At 40.7% G+C, this 13,043-nt stretch overlaps 1 protein-coding gene across 2 annotated transcripts in view; it reads left to right on the top strand.

Annotated features, from left to right (window-relative positions):
* Positions 1-13,043, top strand: part of IMPA2 (inositol monophosphatase 2) — a 278,123-nt gene that overhangs the window by 153,390 nt on the left and 111,690 nt on the right. The gene's annotated exons all lie outside the window — the stretch shown is intronic.

Genomic DNA, 13,043 nt, shown 5'->3' with positions numbered 1-13,043 from the left:
GGGATACCGCAAATCTTCCTGTGTCATGTCATGCACCCACCTGCCTTTTGAGGGACTTGTCATAAGAATCCTGCCAGGTTTCTGGAACCTCTCAGAGTAGTGGCTCTTGCTACTGTCCTCCCCAAACCCCTATCTATTAATCTCAGTTTCTCTTCACATCGCACATTCCTACCAAGCTCCCCTGTACCCACTTTATGTGGCACCACATAGGTCTTTGGTCCACCTGGCCTACTTGCTGCTCCCAATCCCTTTTACATCCTTACGGCCTGCTTCCCGCCACAGGCTTGTGCTTCCTGACCTCATCTAGTTTCCTTGGGTGGACTGCCATGGACTGACCTCTTGGCCCTAACCAGGGAATAAGATGCCATGGAAATCCTCTCCAATCCTGAAATTCTCTTCGTATATAACCTGTTGTTGACCTTAAACTTTTCAAATTCACCATGTTTTACAGTACTGTTGCCCTTGTGTGACAAATCTCCACCCACGTCATCAGAGGTATATTTAGCCCAACCATGCAGCCTAATCCCGGTCCCATGGCTTTTCCAATTCCCACCAACTTTCTCTTCATAATTAACATTGGTCAGCGTCATCACGACTAGTGTAACAATTCACTAACCTTGTATCCCTCCCTATTGTCCCTGATGCCTTGTTACAATAATTACATGGTCGCAACAACATGCTTCGAGTGGAGGGTGGAACGCTTGCCCACTATTCCACTTTCCAGCCCACCGTACCTTGTTATCTGTCTTCATCTTTGGGGAAGGGGCATTGCTCTTGCTGTCTGTTCTATCTTGTGCCCGTCCATAGACTCTGTATATCCCTTCACAGGGCCCTCTCAGTGGGGAATATCAGTCCTTTCTCATCTTTCTTGTGGCCCAAAAGTCTCTGTGCCATTTTCTGAGGGCAACACACCAGCCTTCTCTCCCTTGATGCTGGTTGCCCACTTTCTCTGTTTCTTCCTCCCTTGAATAATTGGTATCCATCCTTTGTGCTTTTTGACCTATCGTTTGGTTACTGCAGTGATAATCTGACATCAACAGTTAATATACGAAATGTAGCATAAGAATGTTAGTTTTAGAATTACCTTAGTTCAGGGCAGTTCGTTTGGTAGCGTGATGAAGAAGGATCTGCCTGTATGATGCTAAGCAAATAAAAGTGTTTAAATGACAAGACAGTGTCACATTCATCTGACGATTTATGGTGACTCGGTATCAAGAGTATACTGGAGGTGAGGTTGACCTAAGGAGCGATTGCTGCAACAGAGGCACTTAACTTCATCTCTCATCCATTGCGTTATGTACAGGTGGCAGAAGATGCAAAGCGTAGGATTCTGTGCAATTTTGGTATTTGCAGCGCCGCATTGACATACTACTACAAGCACGTTTATATTGGCTGATTACGTACATTGAGCGCATTCATAACAGCCAATCGCTTACATCACCTTGAAACAAAGCAAGCTCTTAGTTTGTTAAACAAAGCAAACACTTACTGCAGCAACGTGAAATATCAGTGATACTCCTCGTGGAGATTTAAATGCTGGCAGTAGATGTAATTTCTGTTTATTGCGTCAAACAACATGAGGTCTATGCAAGAGCTTGGCGGCCATCTTTGAGTCCCGCATCCTCAATACAAGTATATGGAACAGTTCAAATCACACGAAAGTTGCAGAATTTTCAGTGGCCATCTTGAAGTCAGACATTATTCATAAGACTCAATAGGGTATGTCATTTCAAAATCAGACAACCAGCAAATTGCTTTGGAAATTGCATAAAATAACAATATAAATTAAAACAAGTCGGATATTGAAAATGGAAGTAGAAGTTGTATAAAAACTAATGCAGAGGAATTTGAAATACAGGAACAATAAAATATTTCTAGTGCAATTTTTTGCAGACCATTACCATTTGATATAAATGACTAGCAGAATATTGTGCAAAGATAGGAGAAATGGCAAAGATGTTTTGAAAATTCGTTGAAAGCTACTTATAAGCAATATTCTGATGAACAAGCAATAGATTTTTTTATTTTATTTAGTAGGAGGTGATGTAGAAGACTTATTTACTACTTTTACAGAACTAGATAGAGCTACATATAGTGGATTGATAAAGTGTTTAAATTAAACATTTGATCCGCAAAGAAACTTGGATTTTGAAAGCTGCAATTTAGATTTTTTATTTTTTTTGCAGAGTTTCATATAGCGCGAACTTGACCTGCAACCGAATCGGGTATCGGAGCGCTTTACAGAGCACCAGTTACGTTACATGAGGACACACATTAATTTTTGTTAGGCACGGGGAGATTAAGTGATTTGCCCAGAATCACAGGATGTTCAGCGTCATTACCGAGACTTGAACCCAGTTCCCCAGGTCCGAGGTCGAACGCACTAGCAGTTAGGCCAATATTGCCCTCAAGAAAATGATGAGTCCGTGTATAAATATGTTACAAGACTAAGTTGGTTGGGCATGTTTGCGAATTTGAGAAATTCAATAATGATGAAGCCATAAGTCTACAAAATATACAAGGATGCAACTCATTAGAATTTAGGAAAAAGTTGTTAGAAAAAATTTATGACTTGCAAACAATGAAAAGATGGCTAGACTCAAATCTGAAGGAAAAAGGCATGCTACAAATGTCTAACACAGAGGAATAAAAACAATGGAGCAGATGCAACAAATGTCTAAATGAGAAAATTAAGATAAGAAAATTGAGTTTTCAAAAAAAGAACATGTTCTAGATGTGAGATGTCTTTTCCACATACAAATACTTGCCCTGCAATGGGCCAACAGTGCAAAGATTGTGGAAAATGAAATCACTTCGCTAAAGTGTGTAAATTCAAAAATGAAATTGCGAATGGAACTAGTAACAAGATGTGGAAAAAATCAGTTAAAGGAAATACTGGTCATATGAGACAGATGGAACGTTTAGAAAAGTTAACAGAACTTTTCAGAGGAGTTGAAAACAACGGAACATTTATACATAATGCAAGAAGTACAATTAGAATTGAACATTGGACAAATATATTAGTGCAAAGAGAAGGTATAAGAAAGACTGCATCCTTTGATGATACAGTTGGACAAAAAAGGTGCCATTTGTTCTTGACAGTGGAGCCTCAATTAACATCATGTGTGTGCCAGAATATAAGGAAAATGTAAAATAAACAACTTTAGTTCGATCTGATGTGAGTGTTTTTCAATGGGGAGCAAAACATCATGAGGTGTGTAAGGGAAATCTTGAAGAAAATCTATTTAATGGAAATACATCTAGTAGAGAAGAGATACATGTATTAGAGGGAGAGGTTTCAGGGCCATGTTTGCTAAGAAATGTTACTGCACAAATAATGGGACTGCTGGCTATCTCTTTAAATATCACAACAGAACGTCCTATATTTCATAGACACACAAACCCGTTTATATGGTTAAGAAAGTTTAAAAGAAAAGCAACCTTTCATAAGAATGAATCCATAAAGCCTGGTGCACAGATGCACAGAAGCGTCTCAATACATTTACAAGAAAAAGAGAATAATGAATTGTTACAACAAGACATTATTGAAGTAGCCACATGCCCAACACCCTGGGTGTCACCCATAGTTGTTGTTCCTAAGGAAAATAGTAACGATATCAGTGTGAAGACATGCGGATTTCAAATATAGCAATTGGGAGAAAAATCTAGACACCCTTGACCAACTTAAATGAGATGAATAGTAATCTTAATGGTGCTGTTGTGTTTTCAAAATTAGATCGTTGTAAGGTTTATCACCAACTTGAGATTGATAAACAATCTGTTAGAAATGGGGGTCGCTAGTTGGCAATGGTTTGCACCTTTGTCCAAATAGGGACCCTTGCTTCTAGTCAGGAAAAGGGGGATACACTACTAAAATAACCCCTGCTCACCCCCTTGGTAGCTTGGCACGAGTAGACAGGTTTATCTCAGAGGCAGTGTGTAAAGCATTTGTGAACACATACAGTAACACAGTGAAAACACTACAAATGGACACCACACCAATTTAGAAAAATAAGTATTGCTCATTTATATTTTTTTTTTTTTTTTTTTTTTTAAAAACCTTTATTCGTGCATCTTAAAAGAACAAATACGGGCCTACAACCGTCAGGCCGGCCACGATACAGTAAAGCACTGACACCCACATTACAGTCCCCGTGCATCAGTATTGCTCATTTAAACAAGAAAAAAAAACGACAAAAATCCACAATACAATATTAAAATACGACTTTCAAATTGTAGAAATAGTTCAGTTCAATGCAAGTAGTATATGCGGCACTTTTCCAACAAAGTACCTTAGATGCGTCACGCAAAATAAACAAAAGTACTTTAGATGCGTCAGTTCCTTGCTTCGGGGGAGGTGATGCGTTGGTTCGCTACTGCAGCGCAGGGGAGGTGACGCGTCAGTTCCTTACTGGAGAGGAGGGGATGCGTCGGTTTCTTACTGCGTTCCGGTTACAATGCGACAAGATGGCACCTCGATGCAATGCAACGATCCGGTGTGATGTGACAAAATGGCGGCTCGATGCGATGCGACGGTCAAGTACGATGTGTGCACGTTTGCAGCCGCACGGCAGGTGCTGCGACGGTCTTCTCGGCGATGTGTCGGGACTCGGTGTGGATGTGGCGCGCTTCTTCCTGGTTGCTCGGCGAGGCGTCAAAGCCAAGTGCAGATGCGGCACGCTTCTTCCCCGTGACTCGGTGATGCGCCGGGAATCGGTGCGGACGCGACACGCTTCTTCTCGTTGCGTCGATCTTCGAGCTCCCAGCGACAAAACAGTCTTTAGAGGTCCTAAACAGCAGCAGTCACCTCTTTGCAGGTTAGAATTCCCAGCAAGGAAATTCAGGGGAGCTGGTGGTGAAGTCTATGTGTCCCTGAGACTGCAGAACAGGAGGCAAGCTCAGTTTCAAGCCCTTGGAGATCTTTTCTTCAAGCAGGTGACAAAACAAACAGCAAAGTCCTTCTTATCCATTCCTTGGCAGCAAGCAGCCACTGCAGGCCAACCCCAGACAGCAAATAGCACAGGGGCAGTATTCCTCCTCAGCTTCTCCAGCTCTTCTCCTTGGCAAAGGTTCCTTTTGATTGCCAGAAGTGATCTAAGATTCTGGGGTCTGAGTCCCCCTTTTTATACACACAAATTGATTGTTCTCTGAAGGCAGAGAGTGTCTGTACCCAGCCAAAACCAGTTCTGTCCTCACTGGTACAGCTTCCTGGCAGGAGGTAGCAACATTGTTGAAGGCAGACCAGGTACAGGCAGGTGAAAGGAAATCTCCTCCCCCTACTCTAAATTCACCCTGGTCCCATTCAGCCTAGCCCTGACTCATCAGTCTTCCGGAGCCACATCCCTCTCCCCAGCTCCTGTCATTCACAAGCCAGACATGCAATACACACCTAGCAGAGGCATACTGGATGGTTAGGCAAGAAAATACCCACTTTCTAAAAGTGGTATTTTCAAACACAGAATGTAAAACTCACCCTCACTAAAAGATTCACTTTAACATTCTGAGTTGAGGCATACTAAACTTTATTTACCGATCTTGTTCCTAGGGCCAGTTATGTTTATAAGATGTTATAAACTAACTGCCCATTCTGGCCTATGGGAATAGATAGCCTTGCAGTAGTGAAAAACAAAATTGGCAGTATTTCACTATCAGGACATGCCACATACATCAGGGCCAGCCACGGCCTGTATAGGGCGTGCCACCGGGCGGTGACGTGGGGCGGGGGAGGGGCAGGGTGGGGGGTTGTAAAATTCGGCAAACGGCCGATTTCAGCTAAGTAACGGAAAAAAAAAAACGAATTTTGTTGCGCGCGCTGCATCGCATTTGGCGATGCAGCGCGTGCAACGAAATTAGTTAAATTTATTTTTTCCGTTACTTACCTGAAATCGTCCGTTTGCCGAATTTTACAACCTCCCACCCTGCCCCTCCCCCACCCCACGTCACCGCCTGGTGGCACGCCCTATACGGCCCGTGGCTGATCAGGGCATATCCTACCTTTCACATACAATGGACCCTGCCCACAGGGGTACCTTGGGCCCACCTTAGGGGTGAATAACATGTAGAAAAAGGAAGGTTTAGGGACTGGCAAGTGTGTGCACTTGCCAAGTCGACATGGCAGTCCCAGACTGCACACAGGCTCTGCAATGGGAGGCCTGAGTCACATTTTACAGGCTGCTTCTGTGGGTGGCACCATCAGTGCTGCAAGCCCACCAGCAGCATTTGATTTACAGGCCCTGGGCACACATGGTGCACTGTACTAGGGTCTAACAAGTAAATCAAATAACCAATCATGGAGTCACTAATCCATAACAACAATTTACACAGGGAGCACTTGCGCTTTGGCACTGAACAGCAGTGGCAAAGTGCCCAAAGCATCTAGACCAGCAAAAACATAGCAAAAACACAGGAGGCAACAGCAAAAAATGGAAGGGCGACCCACACCAATGGTGCCAGGTCTAACACAATCCATACACATGACATTTTCTACACACATGGGATTGTGTAGATCGAAAAGACTGAACTTTGGAATGTGTTCAGCTGCAGACATATTCCAGGAAATTGTATGAAATGTTATTAGACCAGTAAAAAACTCAATGAACTATACTGATGAAATCTAAGTTTTTGGCTAACCTAAAAAAAAAAAAACGACCAGGCTTTAGAAGAAATATGTATTCAGCTAGAAAATGCTGGAATTACATTAAATGTAGATACATGTGAGAACAGGAAACTGGAGCTGACTTTTATAGGACATATCTTTTCAAGAAAAGGAATGTAACCTGATCCTGCTAAAGTATCGTCTTTGAATTCAACTTCCAGTCCCAAAAATGTGTCAGATTTATGTTCTTTCTTGGGTATGGCCAGCTATTGTTCACGATACATTAAAGATTATGCAACCAATCATACACCACGTAGAGAATTAACTAAGTAAGGGAGAACATTTAAATGGAATCAAAGTTGTGAGGGTACATTCAAACAAATTAAGGTGGAAATTTCGTTAGCAACATAGTTGAAGTATTTTGACTCTGACTTGGGTATAGAACTGGTAGTAGATGTAAGTCCTGTAGATTTAGGTGCCATGGTTGTTCAGCATCAACCTGAACGTGAATCTCCTAGATATGTAGTTTCACATGCCAGTGAAGGTATGTCTGATATAGAGATAAAATACTCTCAGCCAGAGAAAGAAAGTTTAGCAGTAGTTGTGAATATTATTATGATTTTTGTTTGGAAACCCTTTTATCATAATAACAGGCTACCAAGCGCTAACAGGTATTTATGGAAATCCAAAAATTCTAATTCTTTCCTGAAATGAGAGATGGAGTATGAGGCTTATGGGATATGATTTCAAAATTGTGCACAGACCAGACAAAGAATATAATCCTGCTGACTATTTATCTAGACATCTGTCTGAAATCAAACAAGAGTTGCAGTTTTCTATAGCCGAAGAGTATATACATTTTATAATTACAGCTGCAGTACCTGTACAATTAAAGACAAGATTTAATAGAAGCAGCAACGAATGATGAAACAATTAAAAAGGTGAAAGAAATAATGATCACAAATAGATGGAATCATATTAACAAGGCAACAGTGTTTGAAAGTAATATAAAAAAGAAAAGATATTCTTGCATTCAAAAAATATTCAAACTGAATTAACTGTAGCTCCATATGAAATTTTGCTGAGATGTACAAGAATAATATTACCAAACAACTTACAAAAACTTGTGATAAATGAAGTCATAGAGCAATGTCTCCAACGATTATTATTTTTTTTTACGTGAAAAGGTATGGTTTCCTAGGTTGGATAGCCAAGTCGATTTAAATAGTGCAGTCATGTCATTAATATCAATATATCACTAGGGATAGAAGAAATGAGGAAGAGTTACATATCTCTGAGTTACCAGAAACAGTTTGGTCTATCTTAGCAGCTGGGTTGAATGGCCCATTAGATTCTGGATAGTATTTATTTGTTGTTATTGATGAATACTTGCAACTCCCAGTAGTTAGAATAGTATCTTCAAGTTCTGCATCTATCATACTTCCCTTACTGGATGATATTTTCGCTACTTTGGGTATACCAAATTAAATAAAGACTGATAATGGTCCAACTTTTAATGGAAATTAGTTTAAGATAGGTTTGAATTATATGGGGGCATTCCATAGAAAAATAATGCCTTTGTGGCCAAGAGCAAATCGAATTGTATAGAGATTAATGCCCACTTTAAAGGAAGCTTTACATACAAAAAGCAAATTAACTCAGATATCATAAATCAAGCTTTGTGTCAAGTGTTAAGAGATTATAGAAACACTCCACACAGCTCAACTGGTAAGTGCACAGCAGAATTGATGTTTGGGCAATCTCTGCAAACTCGGATTCCACAGCTTCACCCAAAAACCCCAAAGGCTAATTGTTGAAAGTAATAATGACAGGAAGCGGAGTCTCAATGAGTACCACTATATTGTCCATCCACTCTCCACAATAATCACAGAAACACCAACATTCTAAGATGAGCTCCAGGTGGGGGAAACCAAGGGGAGGGAAGTGGAGAGGTGGACGGGATGTACCATCTTGGGAATAAGAAAGATTATAACACTAATGTTGTTAAAAAAAAGATAAAGACTCAAAACATTAAATATTATGCTAACAGAAGAAGAGGATATACATATGTTTCCTGAAGGTGTCAAGTTGGATATTTGGTACTAGTGAAGCAATGTCAAGTAAAAAAGTCACAAAGTTATTTTCAGCCTTCTCCGTTGACGATCTCAAAAATGCATGAAGCTACAATTTCATCACAAGGCGAAAACAAAGAAGAAACCAGAAATAGATCTAATTTCCGGACATTCAGAAGTGATGAAACCAATGGTAATCCAACTCCTGAAATTCAACAATGTTCATCCGATGAGATGGTTGAATCATATAATAGGAATAGCATGAATAAACATGGTACTGTGCTTAGAAGATCCACACAAGTGTTAAAAAACAACAAAGTCTCATTGGGTAATGTTAATTCATGATTCTTTTTATTTTATCTTATTTTTTTTTATTTGTTCATTTTGTTGTAAAAAAATAAAAGGGAGGGGAAGATGTGATAATGTGACATCATCAGTTAGACTATAGAATGTAGCATAAGAACGTTAGTTTTAGAAATAACTTAGTTCAGGGCAGTTCAGTTATGGAGCATGATGAATAAGGATCTGCCTGTATGGTGCTAAGCAAATAAGTGTTTAAATTACTAGACAGTGTGACAACTGCTCTTTAACTTTCCTGGCTGTAGCGATGGGCACCCTGTAATTGGGCTTTTGGCATGCTTCATTCCTGACCTGCCCGAAGGTCATTGGGCTTTGGCCTGCCTTTCAAGCATCCCTAGTAAGTGGCCTTTGGTATATCTGCACTGCGCTATCATTCTTTCTGACTTTCTAGTTTCTCACTTTAGCTTCCATGACCACTTTCTTGTTTTGTGGCATTCTCCCATGCTCCTTCCGCCATCTGGAGGTGTGGCACCGCATGTTAAGACCGCTGCAGGAATTCTGGTAGTCCCTGCCCTTTTGTGCCTAACATTGTTTTTACGCTGTAAGGGTGTTGCCCAATATTGCCTGCATCCTATGAGCCACCACAAGTATACGGAGAACCTTTCATAGCTCATCTTTAAGAACTCACACACAAGCTCCATTTATTTAGCTTGGTTGAATAGAAACTCCTTTAGCAAATTTGCAGTATTCTGCTGATTCCAATGCCTCTTAGGTGCAAGACATTCTCTGGCAATTCAGTGCATTGATTTTACTTAAGGCAATCCATTCTAAAACACATTCAACATCTACATAAGAACACTTTAAGCATAACCTCCCAGTTAATTTGTGTACGCCTTCTGATTGATCATATACCGCACCATGGTGCGAAGTGCTTCTGGACTACAATTAGCAGTAATTTAATTCTCAGGAGTACATCATTAGTACAGTAATTCAGTTTCTGGTGCGAGCATCTCCTTAGTACTTTTAGTTGTGCTTGTGCAGATAATTCATTGTCGGAGACGTTTTAATGCATGGGCCAAGTAGGCACTAGCCCAGGGCCCCAGCATTTCAGAGGGTCCCTGATACAGCCAGCTCTGTTCTGCAGAGAGCCTTGCCCTGATGACCTTGAATAATTCTTAAACAAATTGTTTTAAATACTGTTTTCCTTCAATTTTCTTTTATTGTGGGCGATGTGTGGGGCTCTATTACAGACATTTTGCGGAGAAATGTTTGTTTTATGCAACATCCATAAACAACAGTCTATTTTAAAGCAAAACAAGACCTCACATAGAAGAAATGGGTGGAGGTAACAGAGATTATTTGCAATATTAGTGAGCTGCTGCTGTCACAGTGTTGAAAAAACACACATCACTATCTCTGATATTAGATGTAAACACATTTAGAATTTGGCCTAATGTGCCAGTGCACTGTCACTGACCTGGCCAAAGAGGGCGTGAAAGAGCTGAGTATGCATCATAAATTTAAATCTGTCCTTGACAGGGGCGCCCAAAATATGTTTGCCCCAGGGCCTCCAAAATCCTTAAGCTTCCCTTGTTAATTGGAGTGTTTAATCAGCAGTGACATCTTATCATGTCTGTCTGCAGTGAATACAATATGCATTAGAGCTAGGCTGCACTAGTAACTTCTCCTCTGCCACAGCAGTGACTTAGGTCTCTGACCTGCCCCAGAGGTCAGGAGAGCATGCACTTCCACAACATACCTGGAGATGATTAATGCCTGACAACCACAGGCTTCCACACCAACATTGGACCATCCGTGCTAATGAATATGCTTATCTTCTCCAATTTCACATGCCCTACAAAGCCCCCTCCTGCCCACCCTATCAACTTTATGTAGTGTCCCAAAAGAAAATATCATCCCTCTTTTACCTTGCATTGAACCTGCCATCTTAGACTCACTCCGAAAGTCTCAGGATCACCCTGCCTTTCTTGTGTCTTTTAGTATGGGCCTGGCTTGGAATGACTCTTAGGTCCTGCTTGAAGTATTTGCTATCTTCCTTGCCTTGTCTTCAGCCCACAACTTACCTCGTGTGTTCCCTTATGGCAGTGACTGGAATTTAGTGTTGAAAAATGCCTTCACCTGCTTCATGTTACTCACTGCCAGGTGGAAACCATCGTGCTTGTCTTAAGCACATTTCTGCCTCCTGTGTGTGAGAAGTTGGCCTGGTATATGCTGTCTACTAATTAAAGTGGGCACCCTGTACCAGTCCAAACAACCCCTTATGGTGATAGGTTTCAAGACAACCTTTATTGAAAGCTATCCTAGTGGTAGCTATGGAGAGCCGCATTCAGGCTAAGTCTTGAAGGAATGTAAAGCAGCTTGTTTTTCCAGTCTATAATGTCTTGAATGACCAAATGAAAGGACAACCACACCAGGTATATATTCAAAATATATGTATTTAAGATAAAACACACCCCTCTAGTCTCTTTATGAGGCTGGAGTTCGAAGTACTTAAGTTACAAATCAGTATCCAACAGTAAAAGCACAAATACACGTTTGGGCCCTAGGGGCGTACCAAACCATAAACCAATAAAGTGGTATAAGAACCATGACTGAAATAGACACAAGGCCTAGAGCCTTTAGAAGTGCTTGGGCCCCAAGGAACCACCCAAGGTAGTGACGTAGGGGACCCACGGGGGAGATGTGCAGTGTTAGAACACAGGCGCGAATCGCCGTTAACTTCTATGGGGAAAGTCACGGTTGGAAAATTACAAGTTAAGGACACTTAGAGGACGACTACAAGCAAACCCTTTTGGTCTTAGAGGTGTCTAGGGCCAACACCCACGGGAGCACTGGAGTACTCGTGTTACCTCACCCAGGGAAGCCGGGTGCATAGGTGTCTGTAATGAAAGCTGCAGATACCAGTAAAAAGGTTGTGGACCAGTTCAGATATGTCTCTTAATGCTGCTATTGAAATAGCAAAGTCCATTGAACATTCAGAAAAGTTTGTTGATGAAAGCAGATCCAATGATAAAAGTGATGTACATGTTGTCAACAAGGAAAATGACAAACAAAAAAAATTTACAACCCAAAGGAATGAAAATTATCAAAAAACAGAAACGAGAAACAGATGGCAAAAACCCGACACCAGGTGGAACAATATTTACTGTTTTAGATGCGGTAGTACTTATCACCTAGGAAATTCAAATTCATGTCCTGCCTTAGATAAGGTGTGTGCTAGATGTAACAAAAAAGGGCATTTTCCCAGGGTTTGTAGGTCAGCCCCAAGAAGAGTCAATGTTCTACAAGAACATGAAGAGCCATGTGATAATGATTATGATGTAATTACTATACTTAGTGTGACTAAAGAGATAAGTACTGCAACACTTCATTTATGTAATGTTACTATTAATGGAATTTCTACCAATGTACTTGTAGATTCATGCTCCTGGTACACTATTCTGCCTCACGCACTTGTTTGTTCCAGTTGGCCTAATATGGAACTCACACATCCTGATATTTCACCAAGTGGTTATACTGGTCATAAACTGGAACTCATTGGGTATTTCATTGCTTAATTAATCTTTCATGAACGTAGCTCATGTGGAAAAATGTATGTTACTAAAGTAGGGCAATCACTCCTAGGCTGGCCACATCAGGAAAAACTAGGAATCAAATTAGATCCTAATGCTGATCCTCCTGTATATTCTGTTGATACAATTACCACAAAACCGGATTTGATTAAGCCTAATGACTCTTTATTAGTTTGTAAACTAAAAAATGATTTTCCTACATTATTTGGTGACAATCTTGGTGAATACGAAGGCTTTAAATATCACATAAAAGTACATGCTAATGCCATACCGGTATGCCATAAGGCAAGAAATGTTCCTTTGTCCTATAGGAACAAATTGAAAGAAATGCTCCATGATATGTGTTCTAAGAAAATAATTGAACCGTTAGAGTCATCTCCTTGGGTTTCTCCAGTTGTCATTTCAATTAAATCGGGTGGAGATCTTGGTTTGTGCATAGACTTACGCAGTCTTAACAATGCGATCTGTGTGGGCTCTCATCCT

Source organism: Triturus cristatus, chromosome 7 (assembly GCF_964204655.1).
Source record: "Triturus cristatus chromosome 7, aTriCri1.1, whole genome shotgun sequence".
NCBI lineage: Eukaryota > Metazoa > Chordata > Amphibia > Caudata > Salamandridae > Triturus > Triturus cristatus.
Note: the sequence above shows the minus strand (reverse complement) of the source record. Positions and strands in the feature narration are given on the sequence as shown.